General features: G+C 35.2%; 1 long non-coding RNA gene across 1 annotated transcript; it reads right to left on the bottom strand.

The window, feature by feature from the left end:
* Nucleotides 1–3,858: 3,858 nt before the first annotated feature.
* Nucleotides 3,859–24,828, bottom strand: LOC145666648 (uncharacterized). Its single transcript, XR_014127803.1, has 2 exons — nt 24,534–24,828; nt 3,859–6,783 (listed from the first exon to the last, which is right to left on the bottom strand). It is a non-coding gene; the product is annotated as an uncharacterized LOC145666648 (long non-coding RNA).
* Nucleotides 24,829–26,417: the final 1,589 nt, after the last annotated feature.

Here is a 26,417-nt window from a genome sequence, read left to right as displayed (position 1 = left end):
AGACAGTTATTGTGTTGAAACTGTTACGTGATTGTGTTTTTATGTATTTTTTCACATAGCCTTGTTCAGTGTGTTATTGTGTTTTAATATCGCGTAATCCGTTCAAACCTCCTATGCTCTTACGTAGCCAAATAATATAACGAGTGCTTTCAGTGTGCGTGAGGACTTTTCTCAAAGAGCTTACGGATGTGACTGGCGCATGTAAAAATCCAAGGTCTTCCTTGCCGCCGCCTTTCGTTCTGCGACGGCGGTGTTCAAACTCTGCCAATCTGTATTTTAACACTCACCACCCTCCATTTGCTTTACAACTTGGGAATATTCAAAACACAAATGAGACACAATTCACCTGACAGGACTTGTAAATTTTACATTACGTATAGACATTGCTTGTTATATACTGATTTGGAAATTACGTAATTCTCATGCTTCCAGTGAACAAGTTCGCGGTAACTCGAGTGAATGATTGGTGTGGCTTAATAAAGGCAGCATTATCGGACTCTGTTTCCTTCCGCGTTGATTCAGTAATTTGTCCCATATTCCTGTACCACTGGAAAAATTCCTATACTCACAAAAAGTGATTCACAACCGCACTATCTTTCAACTACATGGATCCTCCCCTCTATTCTGATGTTCGAAGGTACCTCTATAACATTTTTCTACGTTGCCTGATTGGATATGATGGACACTCGCAGATTTCAAGTGGAGAACTCTGTGTTTATGACTACTATAAAGAATGGCACAAGAGAACCACAAGTTCGCATCTATGACATGCGTGCTGTATCAATGACACAATTAACATTTTAGAAAGAATGTGGTAGGAAACTGAAAAGACTCCATTTTTTTATTAGTGTGTGTTACATAATTATAATTTTAAAAATCATTTCTGTATTTGTTTTCGTTCTTACATTTTATCACACCCATTTTTTTCTACTCTTCAACTTGAAAACCTGTAGGAGGAGGACAGAACAGAGCAATAGGAGAATCGAACGGAAAGCTTTATATCACGGTATTTAGTATGTCTTTAATATTTTCAGTCTATTATCTTATCACATATTAGTTAGGACACGTCATTTTAGTATTGGACAATCTAAGTTTAAGAACACCTATCAGAGCAAACTACGTAGACTCTGTAGATTGAGGAACTACGTCCTTCGATTCTCTCATGTTACACACACACACAATACTCTTTAAATGAATTTTAGAAATTTTGAAGCTCAAACATTATTAAGCACACAGTAAAAGTCTATCAAAAACACATACACATTTTTAACAGATAATTCAAAAAATATATTCCCAAACATTTCTGACACTGATTTAATATATAATTCACATTAAACAGTTCAATGGAAGATTCAAATTTACAAATCTACTTCAGCTGTTTATTTTTACAAACGAAAAGTATAAAACAATAAAAAACAAAATTAATAAACCATAATAATATTATATTTAAGTTCAGTGTGAACTTTTGCACAATTTCATATAAATTTCTTTTATTGTCTTCAAAACCTTCAGATGTGGCTTTCCTTAACACCTATGCGACAGTTAGATGTAACTTACCTATGCGACAGTCACTCAATTACAGAATGAAGACATTCCTTTCTAATGTTCTTTCATTATGTCACGAATGTGAATTTAAGAAATGTCGTATAGCGTACGTGTATGCGTGTGGAAGAAAGAGAGTCAAAAATTTAAGATAATCAGTTTCATTACCACTGGATCAAATGGCCAAAAGTTGCAATCTTCACTTAACTTTGGAAGCAACAGATATTCTCAGATGCTGCGGAATAATGTCCTCATCCAACCTCCACTGGTTACATTATATACGCTGGACAGAATCCTCAACCTTTTACGGTATAATTTTGAAAATAACTGCAATTTACTAATGTTTTAGAGCACACAGTCAAGATATTTAATTTATATTTGTTTAGCAGCTTTTACATCGTACATACAATTTTGATTGCTACGTTAAAAATACTAAATGTTTACATTAAACCTCGAGAGAATAAATTTAAAAATCTAGTTCACAAGGACTTTTTATTCAATAGGTTCAAAATATTTATTCTTATTTAGGAAACTCGTGTTCAGAAGTAGAAGCCCCAAGCGCACATAACGATTCTCTGTCACTTGTTTTCGTAATTCCAAGTGTATAAGAAGAAAGAAAAAGAAAACTTCTGGAGCAACAGCTACTAGGGTTCAGCAGCCAGCTTGTGGGTACTCATGCCTTTGGGATGATGTGTAGCTCCTCTCGCCATCAATGCTGGATTTAAGTGTATAAAAAAAGTATAACACATAATCAGTGGTGTTATTCTATTTTTCTAAGAGAAAGAGGGAGATAGAAGATCGATAGATGTAACTCGTAGGAAACCAATTATACACGGTAGACAAAAGCAGATCTTTTACTGGATACAACATGTGACAAGTAGGAACCTACACAACATCCTAATACAAGGTGATGTGATAAAATTAGGTAGCACTGCAAATATTTTGGAAACGAATTATCACTAACTTTACCACTCAAATTATTCTCACGAAAGAGAAAAAAAAAATTAGTGAGACGCGCAGTGAAGATCTTCAAATATTTTTGATACTCGTACAATTCTTATTTTTATATAATGTAACCAGTGAACTGGTTAAAGTCCCTCCAGCTCAGTGCCTGGATGTTTCTGTGTTATTCCATCGCTACTTTGTGCATAATGTAATTCAATGCCTTATTAAAAAATAAAACAATTGTATAGTATGCCAGCAGGTCCTCTTCATTGAATTCTACAAATTGTCGATAGATTTCCGGTCAGTAAGCATTTAAGAAACAAAGCACCAACACACAAAAACTGTTTCTATCATTTATGCCTGAATTCGCATAGCAACCTAAAACTGAGAGCGGAACCCTGCTGTACCCAGTCACCCAGCTCAATTTGAATCTTTGAATTATGAAATAAATGCTAATATGTATATCCAGTACATGTAACTATTAAGAGACGGCTGACTTATTATCATTCACACAATATTATTCAAAAATAATGTAAATTATTAAGAAAACAAACATATTTCTCACTCACGAAACTTTATAATAAATAATTATATAAGTACATTATCTCCCGTTGAAGAGATTACTGTTATTAAGAAAAACTTTTAAAAATATTCGTGACTTAGCAACTTCGGAGAAAATCTAGTGACAACTTTCATTATGTTCCGGAGAGCTAAGTATTTCACAGATTGAAAAGTCTTAAAATAATGATTGAACAATCTCTTATACTATGTTTGAGCTTTTTCAATATTTGTTAAATGCACATCTGAAATGCATTTCATGAATCATGATTTTATAAAAATGATGGATTGTCGCATTACATTTACCACATATTACTTCTCATCTTTTATTTTTGTATTTTCTTTTTAAGAATTAATTGACTACTCACCAAAATAATGCTCCTTCCAATTATATTTCTTTCCTATTTTAAATGCTTCGCTCGGTCATTTTTTGTCACGGCCACAAGGCTTAAGCTGTTTTGCATGCACCGTCTTCACATTGTTCATATATATCTGAACCGTGGTAATATGATGAATATTGCGCAATATATTTTCTCGATACCAATGTTTATCTACTTGCCCCACTAGATATAAATTACTCTATTTACTAGCAACATAACAATTAATATGTTTAAATTTCGTAATTTGATTAAACTCATCCGTAAGATCTTCCTGTAGTACTACCAATCTATATGTTCTGATACACATGTTGATCCAAATGTTTGCTTTGGTCTGCATGCAGTCTGTATGAACAAAAAATCACTTGCAGAAGGTTTCCTGCATATCCTGAACTGCAATTTGTTGAACTTCCTATTAAAATCAAAAAAGTTAATGTTTTTAAGTTTATGAGTGAACTTAATTTTAGTATCTAGACCTCTTTTCTCAAAAGAAAGTGCAGTTGTTCGTAATTTTTGTAACTTACAAGTGTATCGTCTGCGTAGCGAAAAAATATTTTTTAATTCTGGAGTGGCCCTGCTTAGCACAGCCGTTAATGCTCTCGCTTTTGGTGCGAGCAGTCCCGAGTTTGATTTCCGGTAGGAACAGTCGGTCGGAAAGGTGTAAAAAGCGTTTTCAGGCCAGGTATTTTCAGCGAGGTTTTTCTTGGATTTCTTCATTCACAAAAGGCAAATGCCGGGATAGTAACTAACTAATATAAAGGTCCCAGGCTGCTTCCTTCCATCCCCACTTCCCCAGATAGTATGATCGCAGAGATACGTCATCCCTCATACGTGACGGACTAAAATTGCCATAGATGCCGAAAACCCAGAAATAATTCCTAATTTCTACTTCTGGATTATCTAGAATGCTCGTTTTATAAAGGTTCATCACTATAGTAACTACTGGTAATAAAGAACTAATACTGGCTAATAACACCATTTCTTCTTAAAAGAAATTGAAATATTGGAAAGAACATTAGTTAGGTTAGTAGTCAATTGATTATTACAATGTAATCCATAATCTTCATGAGTAATTAGTTTTACATTGATTCACTAACGAGGAAACCGATTCAAGTGTGACACGAAATTGTCGACGAGTTTATGCGCAAACGAAGTGCTTTTGTGTACAATTAAACCAATTAGAGGGGAAAATCCTCGATCTCAACCATTCCGGAAATATAGAGGAATACGGGGAAAGCTAGTGCTCCGATATTTTGCGAATTTTGAATATTTAGCGTTAGTACAAGTAAAAGTGTCTTTTAAAAATGAATAATTCCTTCATCCAGGAAACTGTAGTAGTACGTCGCCTTAGACATGAGGGTTACAAAACCGAAGAGTCCATAAAAAATTCCAGGGGAAGAATGTTTTGGACAGGCGAAAATACTGGTTACATTATTGCCTGAAATAGGGGTGTAAGATGTCAATGTTCAGGTATCTTGGTACGCTGAATCGAATAAAAGTATTATCAGTCAAATAGGATGAAAAATGTAACAAATGGTGGCCTTCCGAACTTTCCAACCATTTATAATTTCTACAATTATTAACCTATGGGAACTGTATGTGATATACAGTTTTATAAGGCTTACCAGTTTTCGTTTTTTAAGTTAAAGATACTATTTTTGCTTATTGATCCATACATTGTGTTTAAATATATGTCACACAACTACACACTGACGTACTTACGTTTGCAACAATGTGTGTTTCTGATTCATATTATTTAATTTGTCTTTCTACAGCACTTTTGCACAAAATTTAACATTGTATTTTTGTTCCCACAATAACGTCTCTGTTCCTTTGGCAATGTAATTAATACATTTCTATTACGAACTAACGACATGATATATTAGCATGTAATATTATACAATTTTGTTCTTCGTGTCAATGGCGTTTGTTATTCCTTAAGCTCCTCCTTTTTCCGGCCCCGGGTAAAAGCTACGCCACTCACCTCAACATTCAACACCACTTTTATTCCACCCTGGTGCATCTTTCTTAACGTTTCAATGCAATTTGCAAACATATTCACTCGCAACATAGCCGAAAATTCCCAAACATCGGAGCACTAACCATACCCTTATTCTTCTATACCTCAGGCACGGTTGAGATCGAGGGTTTTTTCCTCTAGTGGGTTTAATTGTATACAAAAACACTCCGTTTGCGCATAAACTCCTCGACAATTTCGTGTCACACTTGAATCGGTTTCCTCGTACGTACAAATATTCGACAGACATTCAAAGATCTTTCACAACTCATTTACCGAAGTTTCTTATATCATACGTTTAATTTGCTTATTATATTTGTTTTGTCTCACAGTTTAGTCTTTTAGGAGAAAAAAAAACGATATAAATGAATAATAATAATGAAAGGACAATACCCATGATCTGAGCGAGATTCGAACCACCATACACATCTTGCTATCGCGATTATTGTTCTTTTCTGGCAACAACAATATAAGGCATCAAGGAACGTAACCAAATTCAGCTGAAAATGCACAACAATGTTAACGAACGTTATATTCTTAAGCAACTACAAAAATAAAATTACGTTTTCACTAAGTTGAATTTCTGGTGGATCACAATATTCACATCTTTACACTCATCACAAAAGCAGATATAACAGAATTATGCAAAAGATCGCCGCAACCGACTTCCTGTAGTGCAGAAACTATAGATTTGCATTTATTATTTCCATGTTATTGGCTCTCTGCTCACGTTTTATTCTTCTTTCTCGCACTCCCCGAAAAATGGCACAAAATGAGTCATGAAACTGTTCTTCCCGGTCTAAATATAACTTCCCAACTAGTTCCAAAGTGTCAGGCACTGCTGTGTCACTGGTTTTCACTAATGGTATAATTCTTGCAATATTATCATCATCCATAGCAATAGCATATCGGCAGAGATGGGCACAGAAGTCATCCCTGGTAAAAGTGTTGGTGATATAAAAAATAATTTTAGTGCATATGTCCAAACTGCTTTCATACACGTCAAATGTTTCAGTTCCGCAAGCTAACATATCTTCCGGAATGCAACCTACTAAATTGTAATCTTTCATCAAAGTATCACACAATTCGCGCGCTTCTAAAAGATCATCCCTCGAACAAATAATGCCGAAATCATATGTTGCACTGTGGTCTTGACTGGTGTCAACATCACCCCCATATCTCGACCATTCAGAGGAACGACGAGAACGTCTCCTTCCAATTAATATTGGGTGATTGTTACGATTCCTTCGAAGTACGAAAGAAAAGCAGCTTGAGAAAAATTTTCCCAATCGCACCCTACTGGTCATTGCAACTTCACTTTGTTATTTATTGAAATAGCACCTCCTGAAATTCAGAAGAGATGTTTTACAAACTAGCAGGCTGAAAATGGATAGACAAGCAACACTGTAGACATGCAAAAATAGAAACTGAAGATTTAATACTAAAAACAAAATATTACTAATATAAGTCTAAAATTTCAACTATCACAGTAATATTATATCTTTCTTGTTTATAATAAAATTAATTAATGACAAAGTTGTCATTGTAAGTAAGTCTAATAACTTTTGTATTTTAGGTTAATACTAGTTTAGATGTCCATTCTTCGCACGGAGAGAATAGATTTATAGAAAATATTATATAACCCCTTCCTCCCTTCCGATAAGCATTTCAATGACAGTGTAATTACAAGAACCCATAAAGGTACTCTATTTCTGGCATAAATTTTAAACTTTCCCACCCCTTAGGTTACGCCCGTTAATTAAAGATGATAAACTCCTTTAAGGCAGGAACTATGTTTCAATATTTATCTTAAACGGGTGAGCCATTTTCCGTGATGCAGTCACAAAACAACGGATGTGTATTTCAATGTGGCGAAAAAAAAAAAAAAAACTGCTCCTCCTCATTTAAAACCGTAACTTCGGAAAATGCCGAACAACGTCCGCTTATTTATAATGAGCCGTTTATCGTATATCAACAATCAGAATCAAAATCGACGCTGACATACAAGCATTCACCTATACGTAACTCAAATAATGAATATCTCTAGTTACTAGTATCAATTACCCCCTTCGCTGGGTTAAATTAAGGGAAAAAAATATTAATATGTTCCGTTAGTCAGTCACTTTTTATTATTACTAAAGCGCTCTTTGATATCTGTCATTTTCGATGATTTTTATATATCCCCCTCCCCTCCCCATGTTGCGGGGCACGGCATCTTCAGTGTCATTGTTCACTCAGCAACCCCGAAAACTACGAATTCGACACTTACATTGGTCATTTCGATGATTTTTATGTATCTCCCCATCCCCCAATTTGCGGGCTGAATCTGGATTTAAACTGCATCAGAAGTGTCACTGTTCATCTGAGAGACCCCGAAAACTATGAATTCGACACTAATATCGGTTATTTTCTATCATTTTAAAATGTGTCTGCCCTCTCATACCTTCAAGTTACACCGTCAAAGTGATATAACAAAAACCATCTCAGGTTTAAACTTCATCTAGGTTGTAAATTTTATCGAAATCGGTCCGGTGGTTCAAGAGTTACTACGTTATATATATATATATATATATATATATATATATTATATCCCTCTTATCCCCTCCCCTAAGTTCTACCGTCAAAGTGAAACGATAAAAAAAAATCTCAGGCCCGAACCTTATCTATGTTAAAAATTTGATCGAAAATGATTGTTTGGTTCAAGAGTTAGTAAGTTTTATTTATTTTTTAACTCCTCTCTCCCCCTCCCCTAAGTTCTAGGACCGAACCTCATCTATGGTGAAAATCTGTTCGAGGTTGGTCGGGTGGCTCAAGTGATGGAGTCACAAAGCCAGTCACTTTCATTTTTATTTTTAACATATACAGTGAAACCTGTCAACTTGGCCACCTCTCTAAGTTGGCCACCTGCTTATCTTGGCCTAGTTCGTCTTGAACCTGCATTTTCCATAAGACATTCGTTACTTACTACTCTATAAGTTGGCCACCTGTCTATCTTGGAAGTTGGCCACACTGAAGCAATGTTTAGCCTATGATGATAATGATAAATTTACCTGCGTATCTTGGCCACGAAAAATACAGTTTTGTTATTTTTCTTAACTCTTTCGAATTCCCATATGAGAGGCAGATGTTCTGTATTTGTGACTGGACACAAAGAAGCATAGATTCGCACGATTTGTTCTTGGGAGGTCAATGGCCAGAACACTACCCTTATAAAGGGGTGGTGAAGGATGATGTGAATAAGAAAAAGCACGTGCAGGAATTCAGGAAATGGTTGTACGTATTTGTTTACTCCGTCTGTTTTGGTAAAACCATTAGCTATATCGGCTCCTTTCATCAGTGGGAAGCTTTAGTAATTCCGGAAAATTCTCAAGGTTAAAGCTCAATTGTCATTTATCGGCACCTGACTGCATGTCAAAAGGTTGCGGAGGTTTTGAGATATGAATTCCCTCAAGATTTTCTCAAAGCATCTTTTGCTCCGAGGGAAACAAGAGGTAGTTAACTACAATATTAGAATGTGCATATCTGCCAAAAAGAATAAAGCAAATATGTCTAGAATGAACCACCGTTTAGTAACAACTGAAAAGAAGTCATATAAATTGCATATGAATTTCTCAATTTATAACTTAGCTTTTCTTGTTTTCAATCTGAATAACTCAGTGTGCTATAATATCAATTTTAATAAACTGCGTACATACACTTCTATTTCATGGTTGTTTTTGTTATTGTGTTTTCAGTCCGAATAATCCAATGCACCAGACTAGATTTCAGGAAGAGAAAGGTATGCATATATATTAAACATACTATCAAGAGCGTCGATCCTGGGGGGACCGAGGGGGCCCGGGCCCCCGAAAGCTCATGTGGCCTCTATTTTATTTATGAGTATACAATATTTGGTATAATTTGAGTGCAATTTGTCTTAAAATCTTCATATATATACCTTCTGCATCTGAATGGGCCCCCCAAATTTACAGAGAAATCGGCGCTCTTGCATACTATAGTAATATGATATTTTCTAGTACTGTATATTTTTATGATTACTCTATATACATTATTTATAAGTAGCTGTCGTGCCATTGCTTATTAAAACTTTACAATCAAGTAATACTAGAAATCCTATTCTAAAAATACACAAATCACACTTTGGCCACCTGTCTAAGTTGGCCACTTTTCGATGGAACCGATTGTGGCCAACATAGAGAGGTTTCACTGTATATATATATATCCCCTCCTCTACACTGCACCGTCAAAGTTAAATGACAAAAATTATCCCAGGCCCAAACGTCATCTATGTTGAACATTTGATCAAGATGGTTGGGTGGTGCAAGAATAAAGTTTTATTTATTTTTATATCTAAATCTCCCCCTCCCCTAGGTTCTACCGTCAAAGTGATATATATATATATATATATATATACAGGGTGGTAGGTAACTCCACCGACAAACTTTAGGAGGTGATTCCTTATATGAAATGAAAGAAAAAAGTTCTTATAAACATAGGTCGAAAAACGTCTGGTTTCAGAGTTATGAACCGCCGAAAATTCGAAAAATCATGTTTCGAAAAGCCCTACCTTAGAAACTATAGGACGCGGTTTAAGGAATTACACAGGAACTAGTATGCGAACTATCCAAATATCCATGTTTTACCATCCTCCGTTATCGGCGAAACGAACGCGTTATTAGTACTTAAAGGAGTATCTCTATACCTCAATTTCCTTTTTACAGTTCGTTTCGCCGATAACGGAGGATGGTAAACCATGGATATTTAGATACTTTAATATTGCAAGAATTTCCTGATTGCCCGAAGGTGGAAATGTTTACCATTTAAACCAACATATTGCTACATAAGGTAAATTTTGTTTCTTATAGAAGGAATGTTCTGTCTGCATATAGTTTTTAAGTTGCTACATGACTTCCTTAATTGTTCTAAAGATGTGTGAACAACCTGCAGCACCAGCCTGGGAGTTAGATTTTTATTTTCATTTAAAATGTGAATAATTTACAAAGTACTGAGATCATAGTTAATTAAATATATTTTCCCTTTCGACAAATAACTTCTGTCATATTACAATAATTTCATCTTTCTAACTTGAGAAGCTCATCAGATATTCTATTTTTTTCTCTTTCAATCGAAGGGGAAAAATATAAAACACCTCTTTTCTATTAAAACGAGACTTTACAAAAAAATGGGACACCTTCCCGCTTATAAGGACTTTATATTCCGCTTTTATTTCCCTAACTTTAGGGATTTATGTAGTACTCTGTTTTGGGCAAAACATTTGAATCCCCTTTACTTCCCTTGGCATACACATTTCAAAAAAATACCTTTCTTATTCATTGCTCTCGTAATAAACTGAGCTTTCTATCAAAATTTTGTTTCTAGATATATTAATATGGCCTGAATTTTCAGTGAATCAAATCTTTCATATAATTCGTACGTACCCTGTCCCTACCACGAGCGGAATTTTCGAAAACGCTGAAATACATGTTTTCTTTGCGTTTAATTAAGTTTATATGACGAGTTTCACTTCAACTTAAGCAAATCCTTGCATTAAGCATTTCCTGAATAAATAATGGGAAATCTTAAAATTATAGAAATTGTTCTCCTTACCAGGGTGGAAAAAAATCATGACTTTTTTCAAAAAAAATCATTTTTGTTGATTTTTTTGATTTAAATCGATTTTTTTGATTTAAATCAAATCTTTTTCTTCGTATGATACAAGTCGCGAACTGAAGAAAAAACATTAGGAATTAGTATTAAATGTTAATTATGTCATTTAAGTGAAAGTATTGGGTTTTAATTTTGAATTAAATCCCAATCGTTAACCTATTTCAATCCCAAACAATGTTTCTTAAGCATTAAGGAAAAAGTACAGCAATGTATATCAACATGACACTTTTCTTTTCACGAAAGTTACTGATATTTGGCAGGGGCATATTTTTAAACAATTGGAACTAGCTAGCGGCACGAAATACATATAAAGTACATAAATTTCGCCTAAAATTAACTAACTAACTCTATGACCTATGGAACCCGGAGGTTCAATGCCATGTTCACAAAAGCTCTCCTGACTTCTATCCTTAGTCAACTGAATCCAGTTTCTATTTTGTATTCTTATTTCTGCGAGATCCATCTTAATATTGCCCTCCCATGTGCGACTAGGTCTTCCTAATGGTCGTTTTCCGATTGGACTTCCAGTTAAAACTTTGAAAGCGTTCCTACTTTCTTCCATTCTCGCTACAGTCCTGCCCACCTCAACCTCCAAGATTTGATGACCCTAACAATGTCTGGTGAATGGTATAAATTATGCAGTTCCTCATCATGAAGTTTTCGCCATTCCTAATTTCCGTTCCTTTGGGTTCCGAATACTCGTTTCAGGATTTTATTCTCAAATACTTTCAGTCTGCGTTCTTCCCTCAGCGTAAGCGACCATGTTTCACAACCATACAACACAACAGGTATAATTATCGTTTTATATATTTTAAAGCTTCAAATTCCTCGACACAATTCGCGATGATAAGAGATTTTGAACTGAATAATAACACGAATTCCCTGCAGGAATTCCAAAATAAAAAAAAAATCAAGATGATCAGTTCCACAAGAAGAAACACTTGTGATTGTTAAAAATATGCTTTATGTGACGTGAAAACCAGTTCAAATACGAGTTGTCCGTGCATTTAAGACATCTATACATAGCAGGCACGTTTTTATACTTTTCTGTTGGCTATTTTATTTCCTCTTCAGGGTGTCTACTATATGTTCGTTTTCAAATTCCAGGTTTTATCAAGGTTTTCAAGGTTTATTTTTCCTTTTTTTACAGGTCTATTCAGTAGAGTGACATTTATTGTAACACGTATAAGTTAATGCAATTTTATATAGTTCTTAACAAAAATTGGTTATAATTAGAGAATGCATATGGCAAGTGATAGTTTCTTTAAGTGACAAGATGAAAAGAAAAAACTGACTGAAATGTAGATTCTAAAAACATTTTACACAAGAAAATGTTTAATTAAAATATCCCCTACCAGAAGGCCGGTTGAGAAAAATGTGCAGTAGCTTTAAATATCCTAATGTAGGAATACTATACAGGGGTGAACCTTAATTAAACCGACTAACTTCGAGAAATGATTCTCGGCACCCAAACAAGAAAAAAAAATCCTCTTTAACTCTTCTCCAGAGCGCATAGTTTCCGAGCTAAAAGGTGCCGAAAGTGTGGAAAATGAACTTCCGACGCTTATATTTCCAAAATTATCCAAAGTAGGGAGTGCTGCTTAAAATCTCACAAAGGAAATCATATGTTCAGAACAGATAAGACTTCCTTAAAGAGCTATTAATATTAAGCTGCACTCTCTACATCTACATTCCTACTTTCCAAAAACATTCACCGCCTGCACTCTGCTCACGTCTGTCTGTCTTTCTCAACTACGTTTCCACTGAATAAGTTATTATTGGCTTTTAACTTATGTTGTAGTATATAACTTTCTTGCATTTTACAAAAATATACTTATTCCATACCAATCCCACAAACAATATTTTAAAAACAATTTTAAAACTTCCAGGTTCCTCATCCAATTCCAGGCTATTTCCAGGTTTTTCAGGTCCAAAAGTAAATTCCAGGCTAATTCCAGGTTTTCAAGGTTTTCCAGGTCAGTAGACACCTTGCTCTTACAATTTTTCCTGCACAGGCGCGGCAAATTTTCTGCGATCACTTCGCAGATCGCGGCATGTTCTGCAATGGGGTCAAGTATCCACTTTATCAAAAGTATTATTCGATATTTTAACGCATCCAAAATTTGTCGTATTACGACCCCGAGGAACTTCTATGTATTTAGTACATAATTTCGCCCAAAATTTTAAAATCTATTTTTTATTTATTTTTTTTTTTTTTTTTTGTTTCGGAGAGGGGATCGAACCCTCTAAATACGCCCCTGTTATCTGGAAACAAACAAATAGACATGAACACAAAAGAGCTTTCATCTTAAATGTCCATGGTGATTTCCCCGTTGGAACAGAAATTTTAAAACCCTGTGTTACAAAGAGAAGAAAGCAGGGTTCACCCGTAACCCGTTCAAACGGGATTTTCCCTGATAGTTCCCACATGATACTCGTTTCATGCTGTGCTTACATACATTTGAGTCTCACTGTATTATGATTGTTATCTTCCATAATCGGAATAACAGAAGAGAAACGGGATTTTACTCACTTTCACTTTAAATTAATTCATTTCGGAATTTGATTTAAATCAACGATTTTTATTACAAAAATCAAGTGATTTAAATCTTGATTAAAATCGTGATTTAAATCAGATTGATTTAAATCAATCCACCCTGCTCCTTACCCTCTTTAGGAACGTATTTTTCGCAGCTGAAATACATATTTAATTATCTTTATTCAGGAGTTTACAGGGTTTCTCCGGGAAGTAATAGAACTAGCCACTGCACGGCGCTCCAGTCGTCAAGAGCGTCCGCTATGAGCACGATTGGTGGTGGTGGGTCTTAGATAACCACCGTTACCCGGATCAGTATCTACCGTGCTCTAGTAAAGCAAGAGTCGCTTATGCTGCAAACCCCAAACGTGTTTAAAAACGATGTCGAGAAGTCGGTGCAAAAAGTGCTGGATGATGGACAGAAGGAAATGCGACTTAACATTTCCCGCCAAATGTTCGAGTAAGTGAAGAGTAAACTGGACTTTTTATACAACGTAACAACAGACACTGAAACATGAATGTTTCAATATGACTCTGAAAGCGAGCGTCAAACCATGCGCCCCACAAAGGCAAGGATGTTCAAGTCCAGGATCAAGACAATGCTTGACAAGAAAGAGGTGAGAAAGATTTCTGCTTCACGGGAAGACTATCGAGGCGGTTTACTATGTGGAAGTCCTCACACGCCTGCGAAACAATCAATAAGGTCCGACCGGAGATTGCTAAATGTTGGAAGATCGATCGCGATAACATGACTAGAGTCATACCACGTTCGATGTAACGTCAATACTGACTAGACTCTGTGTTGCCGCAGCCACCGTAGTCCCGACATGAGCCCAGCGGACTTTTTTCTTTTCCCAAAGCTCAAAAGAAGCTAGAAATATGTCAGTTTTAAAGATGTTTTAGTCATCCAGGCAGCAACGACGGATGTTCTGAGGGAGTTGCTGAAAGATGACTTCGCCCATGAGGCGTAAGCTACGTGGAAATTACGCTGACAGTGGTGTGACGACAGCCAAGACCGCTTCGAAGAATTTTAATAAGTTGTATCAATCGGATTAATAAACTTACTTCCTGGACCCAAATTCATTACATATTCACAATGGACACTTTCTCAATAAAAGGAAATTTTGATGTTATAGAACTGACTCCAATGTTTCCTTTCAGGAGCCAAATTTTCAATACGGCGTGGTGCTATATTTTTATATAACTGTTTATATACCAAATGTCTAATCTCCAACTTACAAAATCCTCATATTCGGCGCTTTGTGCATAAAGGAAAATTTCAATATTATAGAAACTAGCCCCTCCCTCCCCCCCCAGGAGAAAATTTTCGAAAACACTGAAACACACATTATCTTACTTTTATATACTTCTACATCTTCAACTTAAGTGAAGTCTCACAATTGGCACTCCATGAATAAATAAAGGGAAATTTCAATATGATTGAAATTGTTCTGGTTTCCTTCCATTGTGGCAAATTATCAGAAACGCTGAAATAGTGTTTCTTGATTTATATCTGGATCGGAGATCAATTGACACATGATCTTGAGTTGTCAACTAGATTTTAGGAGCAATCGAGAGTCTTACAGATTTTTGTACCTAATTCTTCAGCAGACAAGGTAACTAATTTAAAATTATTATTTTTGCAGCTTTATACGTTCTCGCGGGTGCGATTCCTGGTGGGAAAGCATTGAAATTTGAGCGCATTGCGTGGTTCGGATTTCACCCTAACTATACATTTGTCTCTCATCATATAGCCTCGGTGCCGAATAGGGACGCTAAACTTCAATAAACAAACAATAAATGATTTCAAGTAACAGAAAAACTTTACAGGAGGGAATTCGGAAGAAAAAAATTCCCACATTCATTTGTAGATCACGTACATCCGAAATGATTTCTAAGGCTCCAAAGATCACCTCGATAATTACATGTGGTGCAAAGCCGACGGACACATTTCAAAGTTGAATATTGGGCAGGCACAGTAGCTTGGGGTAGTTTGAGATGAAGGATGGGGAATGGATAGGATGACATTTCATAAGAACACGAACAGTTACAATGGACCTTTGGAGAAACGTCAGCTAACAAACAAACAAACAAAAAAAAATGCCTGAGAAATCGCAGCACTTTAATAAGACTTACATGTTAGTTTTGTAATAAGTACGAACACAGAAAACACATTGTTCAACGCTTCTATGATGTCCATAGTAACTGTTATGGTGTTCTTACGAAATGGCCCCCTATTATCTTCTAATTTCCTGTCAGCAACCCACTATAAGTGTTCGCTCCTCAGCAATATTCAACTTTCAAATGTGGAAGTCGGCTCCGCACCAGTCTGTATTAGTTCGTATAGTCAGGAGTTAGTAAGAACATGGAACTTAATGAATAATATGTTTAGTAAATACTGAGAGTATCTGAAATACCTACAATATAATTAAATAAGTACTAATCTTTTATTTTTTAAAAAAGTAATTAATTCTCTTCAAACAATTTCGGCCCTCTTGGGTCTTACTTAGTAACATGACCTTTAGTCATGCTTCTCGCTTACGTATTCATTTTCGAAGAGGATTTTCCTGAAATATTTGAATATATCCGGAAACCCTTTAAATTTGTACTTTCACAGTCTATTCTTGCACTTCTTACTACAGAAACCTTTCCACACTCAATATGCAAACTGAATATATATACTTTTTCTATACAATTTTATATTAGTAATTATGACTTACAGTAATTAGTAATTCGATTATACACATACTAACGTTATAAGAAATACCAAACGAATTCGTTATCAAATTATATTCCTACAACAACATATTTATAGACATGCGACAATAATTTTGGACATGAGTGTACATATGTTATCCTATTTATTAAATTACCTTTATCGAGATTGAGTAGCGGATATTTTGTCCGAATGAAAAAACCTCGAACACATTTGTATCTGTATTCGTGGAACTTCGATGCCTGTTTCTTGTAAATGCATGGATAAACCTGAAGTGGGGGCCATCTCGCCCTTCGGATTTCTCACGCGTTCCTTCATTCTAGCAGAAATATTTATCGTACCTATATAGGATTTGAGCTACAACAAACAAACATAAATCCTTGAAGTAGTTAACTCATCCTTACAATAATTCTTGAATATAGACAATGTGTTCTCAAAACTAGTGCCAGATTTCACGGAGAAACTGACCCTGAACTAGAATCATATGTTGCTTTCTATGGAATATCGGGCCACAGACGTGTAGAGAAATCAATTTTTTCTCGATTTGGAATGTAATATTTGGTGACCTATTGTGAAATTCCTATGCTGACTTTTTCCAGTTTCTCGAAGTGTACGAGTCAAACACATTATTCTCCCTCCTCCCCCTTTACAAAAATATTGACTTGATATTGCCCTAAACAACTAATTAAGCACACCTAACAACAAAACAATAAAAGAGCAAATAACAAAATGGAAATTACAAGATACTTGAATATAAAAAATAATTGAATCTTATTATTATTATTTTATAACTTTTATATTGAATTGCTTATAACATTTATCCAATACTGTGGTAATGCCTTTCCATCTTAATCTTCAGAGTAGTTTGAACAGTTGGTAGACTCGAACCTTTTCTTTATTTTCTGTGAATAATCGTAAGTTCATCCCTCAAATATTTGATCTGATCCTGCATAATGATTAGATTCTCAATTATTACCGCTATCCTTTAAACCATATTCATCCCAATATCTGCTTTTCCAGTCGAACGGATTTTATTTTCCACTTCCTGCCCTCTGTCTTTCTCTTTATTGAACTTGGACTTTCTGAGTAATTCCTCTTTTTCCTTTTATCTCTCATAAGAAATATACGGTTTTGTTGGCAACAATCTTGATTTATTGGAATCCGCTTATTCTGAGGTCGATGGTGCTGTCAGAAATTCCTTCACAAATGAGTTGATATCCTTTAGGATTCCAAGATAAGTTCAGCCAAGTGTCCGAAAGTAATGTTAGGTAGAATACTCTCAACTTCAATCTTCGCACGTAGATTCACTGTTCGCCTCTCATAAAAATGTATCCATTCTTAGAAAATTGACCATGGTATTTAACTCGTCCAGATGTTTATCAATATCTCTCTTGAACAGACTCCATAATTGATACCGGTGCCTGTTGTCTGTACTTGGAATATGGAAAATGACGTTTCGACAAATTTGTGCGAAATTTCTTCGACTACATTTCACATAAGGTTTCTCCCATGCTGGACAGTTTCCCTTCCTATGTTGTCCTCCACAATATTTACATCGAACTATCATTGGTAGTAACGATTTGGTAGATGATAAAAATTGTCCTTAGTTCGCTTTTTTATTGGAGATCTGATCGTTTCAATGACGTAAAGCATTTAAGTCACAATTAGTACAAGTAATTGTTTCTCTATAATGTCCATGGCTTGTGTAATCTCCATTGCTTTATGAAAGAAAATATATTTCGTGTTTAATAATTTCCACCGAAAAGAAACTGGTTCCAAAGATTGTCCCAAAATTTAAATTCACAATACGAAGACTGTTTTTTCAGCTTCAAACCAGATGTTGGTATATAGATTGGTGTTGTTTTTGTTTAATTGAATGAAACTGATATCGTTCCGAAATGATATTCATCTTTACAGCGTACTAATCTTTCATCGCTATTTTAATTTCTTCATAAAACTTACTAACTGGTGACTCAGGCCAACAAATATTACATAATTCTTCATAAGTACTGTAGATGTTCCTATAACAGTAAATGCCTATAATGTAGACAGTTTCCTCTAAGGAATTTGAACGGCATAAACGGTGAAATATTTGGAATGGATGATATTTTTTGCATTAGATTCTTTAATGCGACTGCACCAATATTTACAATATAGCATCCTCAAAATGAGAAAACTAGTAAATTTAATTACGTTCTGTAACTATAGTTTACGTTTAGAGTGTCCATACAACTTCTGAGCATAAATATTCTGATACTTTTTAATTCCTTTATTGTGAGATATTTATATATTCCAGATCGAGGGCTTCAACTAAATATATCTTAACATGATTCGAGAATCTATCGACAAGAGAACATTCACGAGAGCCTTCAGAATAATCTAAGATATATCCATCTGGTTTGCACAGATTCAGTCATGACAACTACATATTCAAAACAGAGTATGTGCAACCTTCTGTAGCACTTTGAACCCAGTACAATTATTCTGTAGCACTTTGTGCCTGTTCCAATTCCAAACATATTCTTTATTAGTTCAAATAGTACGAGATGGTGTTGATGAAGCTCTGATCCTTCGGAAATGACGGAAAAGACATTCATCTTTGTAAAATGTGAGTGTGTTATTTTATTTATTTTTTTTATGAAAAAACAATAAATAAAATAAAATAATAATTAAAAAAAACTCATGCCACTCCCTTCCTGTGACTCGCGGTAAAGAATCTGTAGTGTCGATAAATATAAGGTCAAGAAAATTTAGTCCTGTTTCTGATTGCTTTTCGGATGTAAATTTTATATTTGTAATCTGAAACTGTACATCCCAATATTTGCAAATAGGATTCCTAACATGTCACTAGGATAGTAGAATATATTTTCTCAGCCATTTGTAAAACAGTTTTTCTAGACTTATAGTGGCATTCACAAATTACTTTTCTATTCTGGGAAGTGCGCGAGAATCTATTGTGATCTGCGAATGCAGAGAATTTCTGGATGATTCTGTGCTCTTCAAATATTACAGAAAAATTCTTTCTGCGGATGAATAAGTAAGAAAAAAGGAATGACTTGCAGCAGAACGTAGCGTTAATAAGGAAGGTCCTAAACGGGGCAGAAACTATATAAAGAAATATAAATAATTTTTTAGATAAAAGATGCAACTTTTTTTTTTTTTTTAACTGAAAATGTGTGTCCAGTAACGTCCATTAGTAAATATGCGCAGCGAGTTTAAAATACATTCTAACAAATATCTAGAACATATTTTGAAACCACTGCGCATATTTACAGAGAAAAGTCATTACGCAGAACGTAGTCCGATACAAATTTACAACAAAACGTAATCAGATGAAATGTCAATATCATTGGCCACAGGTCGGATTACTAGTTACTAATACTTGTTACAGCTTACCTTGTTACAATTAACTTAATTTTTGATTTCTATACAAAGGACAGGGAAAGGAAACACATTATGAGAATATGTGCACATGTAGATTAAACAAACAAACAAAACAAAACAAAATAAAACAAAAAAAAAAAGTTGGTTAACGGCAGAAAGCTTTACAAGAACCCGAAGCTAACATGAAAGTCAAATGTTAAAACGTCAAGTTTCAATACAGGGTCCTGTCAAAGCACTTCCCGTTTTTGGAGAGGGCGCTGTGTGAGTTGTGGTGGGGATACGGCGGCGCGGCGGAGGGTATTTCGATTGATAGCAGTATGTGTGGCATTTTCACTAGTCGCAATGGCGTGACGTGGTAAGCATCGTGCGTTTCTTGTGAAAGGGTATATTTGTAATGGTGGTTTTGATTACTACTCAGCGGGCATTTCGTGTTCAGTTCGGCCTTAGCTGACATGATTCTTATTCCGGATTCGGGATACCAGACTATTCAAGTTTAGGTATCAAACTTTAGAGAAACAGGTTCTACACTGAGAAAAAATTGCATGCCCAACCGGTTTAAAAGAGCTTGTTCTACGATCAAACACATCGTCACAATCACTTCATAATTCATATTGTCCACTGCAGAATATTGTAATGCTATCCCAAAGTTCGTCGAAAGAACCCTACCGCCTCCCCCCCCCCCTTACCAAATTCCGTAAAGTTCACTGAGTCTCTTCTCGATCTATTACTGTTTTCGAAATTGCTATTGGTTATTAAAATTTGGCAGGTTTTAGAGGGAAAATTGGATATTTCTGGATTTAGAGAAAGCGACGCGACGTTATTGTAGATGCTTTCTATTATTAATTAATTTTGTAGAACGTTGTATCTATATTGGCGTCTAGGGCCAGTCGTATCTCTTATAAATTTAGGTAAGAAGACAACAAATATCCTGAGGCTGACATTTGACTTGAAAGGAACAGCATTGTTCGAGAAAAGAAATCGAAGAAGATATTTTAGGGTTACATAATAGAAGGAAGAAGCTGGTTAAGTGCTATATATGGAGTACAGGGACAGAGACTTGGACATTACGGAAGTCAGAGGATAAATATTTAGAGAGCTTAGAAATGTGGCGTTGGAGGAAGATGGAGAAGATAAAATGGGCAGAAAGAGTAACAACGAAGATGTTTTAAAACGGATAGGAGAGAAGGGGACGCTTCTAGCCAGCACCTTTCGTAGGAAGGTCAATTGGACTAGACACATCTGGCGAAGAAATTGTTTTCTTCATACCGCCACAGAAGGAATGATGAAAGGAAGAAGAACAACTGATCAATGATTTGAAAAACAAGAAAATATAGGGATTTAAAAGAGGAAGTTGAAGATCAAGAAACATGGAAGAAAAATTTCCAGACCCGAACATAAAATTGAAAAAACTCATGAGTCCCAGGACCTGCCGAAAGGCAGAATACTTAAGAATAATAATAAGTGTAAAGCTACACCCCCCCTTCCCCTACAAAAAAAGCATGTCCCACTGCTGAGAAATCTGTGTCGTAGTACAGTGAAATAGAAAAGCCAGCGTAATACAGTGAAGAAAGAAAGAAAATTTCATTCAGCTCAAGGACTTACGGAGAAAAAAGACACGTTCACATACATATTCACAAAAAAATTTCATGTGTACCGTTCTAAAATTTATAATGTAGCTATGTACACTTATATACCGTATTATATCTGCAAATTTATGCTATTAAACTCATTGCTCGTCGGAAAAATATCCACCAATCTGTGTTACACAAGTTAGCAGTGCATCTATTTCGTCTCACGGCAGGACACTGGAGGGTAGCTATATGCCGATGTACAATTCCGTTCGTAGCAAGCAGGCATGTTACCAACGGTACGTATACGCATAAAGGGAGACAAGTGCCAAAAACACGAACCAAATCTTAGCATCCTTCTACGTTCACCCATGAAATACATGTTATCTGCTTATGTAAATAAGTTCCTTAACCTATAAATACCGACTTCATTATGCAATTTAGTTCTTCAATGAAATTATAAGCAGACCCACGTATGTCAATACAAAGTAAAGTAGCCACTCAAATAATTAATGTCGCAAATAGTCTCAAATCATTTGTGCTGGATTATGTCGTTGAAATTTTAGTTTCTTCTTTCAACCGGAATAAATAATAAACGGAATAAAGAGGTGATACTGACTTGACAGTCAAGTGAACATCGGCACCATTTAAAACATTATGAAAAACTAGTTTCAAATTACGCTTAGTAAGTAGCGGTACGTTTCTGTTTCTTATCTTTCTTGAACGGTAATCAAAAATTAGGTGGCTACGACTTGCCGTTATATGACGATCGACATTACTTACAATGTATCTCGAAAAGCTCGAAGTTGTTTCGAAACGACTTGCTGGGTTGTGTCGTTAAAATTTTCACTTGTGTTCAGGGTTGGCAAAAACCATGGTTTTTATTGAAAAAACCAAAAAACCAGGTGATTTTGGTTTAAATAATTTACTCTATGTATTTATATTAAATATGGACAGAAATTAGTTTGTTTACACTTGGTGTTATTATGCAACAACAAGGTTATGCTGGAAGGGGTCACATAAGCTTAAAGCGGAATCCAAACCGCTTCTCGGCTTACATCCAAGAGAAATTGTCCATTTGGACACGAAACCGGGACTAATTGGTTACAAATGCAAATGTCGACTCACTCACAAAGGACTTCTGATAAAAAATACGTTGTACTGATCTTTACATAGGCCTACTTGTTAACATAATTGTCAAGAGTTATTTCAGAAGGACAAAAAGATAAACAGTTACGCAAGTAAAACATTATACAGAATTATATATAAATCGGGAAACTCCCGCCTTAGCCATTGGGAAAATCCTGTTATTACTTAAAATGTATTTGTATGTAAAATATTAAGGTCAACTTATCATAATCAATACGCTAAAACTGAGGTATTAAATTACAAATTTGGTATGTATATAGCATTCAATAAAATTAAAACCAAGTAAAATCCAAGCTGATGTTGGAAGCTACGTAGGCAGTTGATAAATTTGGCAATTTCTATCAATATATTTAAGCAACCTTGGCTTCTTTGTAAAACAACAGGCATTCATTAAAGTAGAAATATATAATTTGGTTTCATTTCGTATGCTTAGGCTTAACATCCTTATGAAATACCAAGTGTATCATGGAGAAGACTTTCGCTTAGAGGGACACAACTTCGCAGCCCCACTATTCAGCTATGGAGACAGGTAGAGTTATAATTCTTGTTGTGGTATGTACATAGGGATATAAATAAACTATATTTTATTATAGTTTGGTTTGCGCATGCGTATCTTTTTGTACATAAATTAACAAATGATTAATTTATCTGAAAAGTCGAAGTTAGCGAATTTTTCTCGAGCACTTCCGGTTCGAATTTTAAAATTCTGTTTTCACGGTTGGTAAGACCTAGTTACCCGATTTCCGAAAAAAAAAATGTATCGCTTCTGTGTGCATCCGTTTTGTCGCAAAAAAAATTCCAGAAATTGTAAAATTTTCAAAAATCGCCATTTTTGGGCGCCATTTTCTCGAAAACACCATCTTTTAAAATTCTGAAATTTTGTCAGATGGTTTAGCTTTACATGAATAATAAACACACCAAATATCATTCCCGACCAATGCTTCATGAATTAACTACAGCCTTTTGAAGTTAGCGAAGTTTCGTTAACTTTGATGTCACAGTTAGCAACACTGGAAACAATAAAAGTGCAATGGTTTGATGATGTTTGTGGTTCACATTAATTAAATGAAGAATAAAAGGTTTTCCTGACTTTTTTATCATTATTATTATTATTTTGATCAAAAAAGCTCTCTGGAATAGTAAAATGAGCCTCCCCTTACTCGTCTGTTTCGGTTCACATTCGGTTAGGTAGTTTAGGTTGGGTTAGGTTAGTTTAGTTTATGTTATATTAGTGTAGGGGTCCTGCATAATTTTCAAAAAAAAAAAAAAAAATGAAAAGGATAGAATTTCGCTTATTTCTACTAATATTAGGTTAGTTTGTTAGGATAGGTTAGATTTGGTTACGTTTTGTTACGTCTAAGTACTTGCATCATTCATTTCTCCTGTAAATTTTGTGTTTTTTACGTACCTCTGGACCCCTTTAACTAAACATACTCCCATAACGTAACCAAATCTAAGCAAACCTAACATAAACTAACGTAGTATTAGTAGAAATAAGCGAAATTCTATCATTTTTTGGAAAATTATGCGGGACTCCTACACTAATATAACATAAACTAAACTAACCTAACGTAACCTAAACTAGCCTAACCTAACTAAAACTAACCAACTCTACCCTAAACTAACCGAATGTGAGCAGAAATTACCAAAATAGTAACATTTTTTAGAGAAAAAAGCTGGACCCCTTCTGCTAAACATAGGCCACGTTATGTTACGTCTAAGTACTTGCATCACTCATTTCTCCTGTAAATTTTGTGTTTTTTACGTGCGTCAGGATCCCTTGAACTAAACATACTCCACAGAAATTACCAAAATTGTAAAAAGAGCCTGACCTCTTCTGCTACACATAGGCCGTAAATATAATTGCTATTGATTTTTCGCTAAAGCATTACAATACACTCTCCAGCTGCGCATCAGTAAGACCGCTTTAAAATGATAACGGTCGGGTTAGCTTACGTTACGGAAGTTTGGACCAATTATGTTAAAATTAGTATAGTTTAATTCCTTGTGTCTGGGTACGCATAGCAGCTGGAGCTGGAATTGGAAAGTTAATCTGGTTTCTTCGTATACTTACATTTGCTACAATTCTTCCATCCATATGAATTAAATTCTGGACAAGTATATCCTTCACACTATTCTCTTCTACCTCACATTTAACTTCGCACTCATTAGTTCCATCTAACCAACAATTATTTTGAAGATAATTTAATCAGAACAACTGTGGAACTACATACAATAAAAATCAATTTCTTGTTTGAAGATTTAAATTGTTACACATTTTCATGCTTAAAGAATCCTCCCCAAAACGTCTGCCTTCAGAATTCCTACAGGTGGGCAAGTCAGACCAGTGTTGCCAACACGTTGACATAGAAAATTACTAAACGACAGGTGGAATGACTCCAATTTTATGTGAAAAGTCGCTAAAAATTGGTGCCAAAGTACGCCCGGCACAAACTTCATAAATTTCTTACACGATTTATAAAACACTCAAAAAAAATTACAAATAAAAATCTAACACTTTAACTCTTGCTTCTACACCTATGTTATACGGTATTATTTGTACTTCATAACAGAAGATGTGGAAATTAAACGACATTGAAGCTAGATTGTTCTCCGTTAGTGTGCAAACAGAAAACAAACTGGGATTATGGAGGAGTAATCACGCGATTTGTTTTCCCTTACGTTGATTCAAACAAAAAGAACGGATAGAAACACATGAAATGAAATGAAAATGTCTTTATTGAAGCGGGCGAGGTTCAGCCATGGCTGCTCTACCACCTAACCCTTGTCAAAAGAATACAATATTAAACATTACACATCAAAAGGAACAGAAAAAATCTAAAAAACATAACAAAACTACGTCGGATTAATAGTGATGCATTACAGTTTGCTTGCAGCACAAGAGTCGCCAATCTAATTGTAATTTAAACATCACCAAAAAAATTGTTAATCCTCAAAATGATTTGTTTCAACCTTGGCTATCGAATCACTAGGTTTAACAATTTTTCTCGATATTGGCAACACTGTAGCCTCCCACCATTCTGTTTTGGTTTAACAAATTAAAGAAGAAAGAGTTACCAACGTGGTAACAAAAAGCAAGAGTTCTCATAAAATATACCAGAAATACAGTTCAGTTAGACATAATAACTACACACGTCGTATCAAAAAGAGAGACTATGATTTTTCCCACGTCTGCAACGCTGGAGAACGTGCAAATATTAAAAATAAGTTATAAAAGTGGGGCAGGGCAGTCCAGTGTTGCCAGCCCGATTAGATAGAAAAGTAGAAGACTCGAAGATTAAAAAAAAAAAAAAAAAAAAAAAAAACAGAAAGCAGTAGACACATAAAGGGGCATCATTTGAGTGCAATCCAAATTCAGGGAGAGTAAAAAATTTGCCATTATTAAGGGGAAAGTGGTCAAAACAAGCAGTCCAGAATGCATTATTACTTTCATTTTAAAATAAAACAATACATACAAAACATAAATTTGAATTTTAAATTTCATGTTTTCCAATGATTAGGTAACCTTTTGGAGGTAGAAAGACCCTCATGGCCCCTTTATATCAATAATATTTGATACACATATGTATGAAGTAAGACGTAGTGAAAGAGCAAAGTAGAGTGCGAAAATGTCTTATCATGCATCTAGCGCCGCTCCCCGCCGCATAGAACCGTTCCCCGTTCTATGTATCAGCGTTGTCAAGGGTAAAGAATATTGTCACATGTCACTTTGAAGAGTTTCAGTGTGATTGGTTAGTTTGGTAATTATTGGTGCACCCCCGCTCAGAAAATCCTGGATCCCACCCTGAGTGTGATCCTTGTTGGAGGATGAGTCCTAGCCCAAGTGAGTACGGGCCTCAATGGAAATAAGAACGCGAGCCCCATTGAAGGTAACGAACAGGAATCCATAAATTGCACATGTAACCAGTTTAAACGTTAAAGTGAATATTTAAAAAGA

Source organism: Thermobia domestica, chromosome 12, assembly GCF_964235325.1.
Source record: "Thermobia domestica chromosome 12, izTheDome1.hap1.1, whole genome shotgun sequence".
Lineage (NCBI taxonomy): Eukaryota > Metazoa > Arthropoda > Insecta > Zygentoma > Lepismatidae > Thermobia > Thermobia domestica.
The sequence above is the reverse complement of the archived record's forward strand: the minus strand, read 5'-3'. Positions and strand labels throughout refer to the sequence as shown.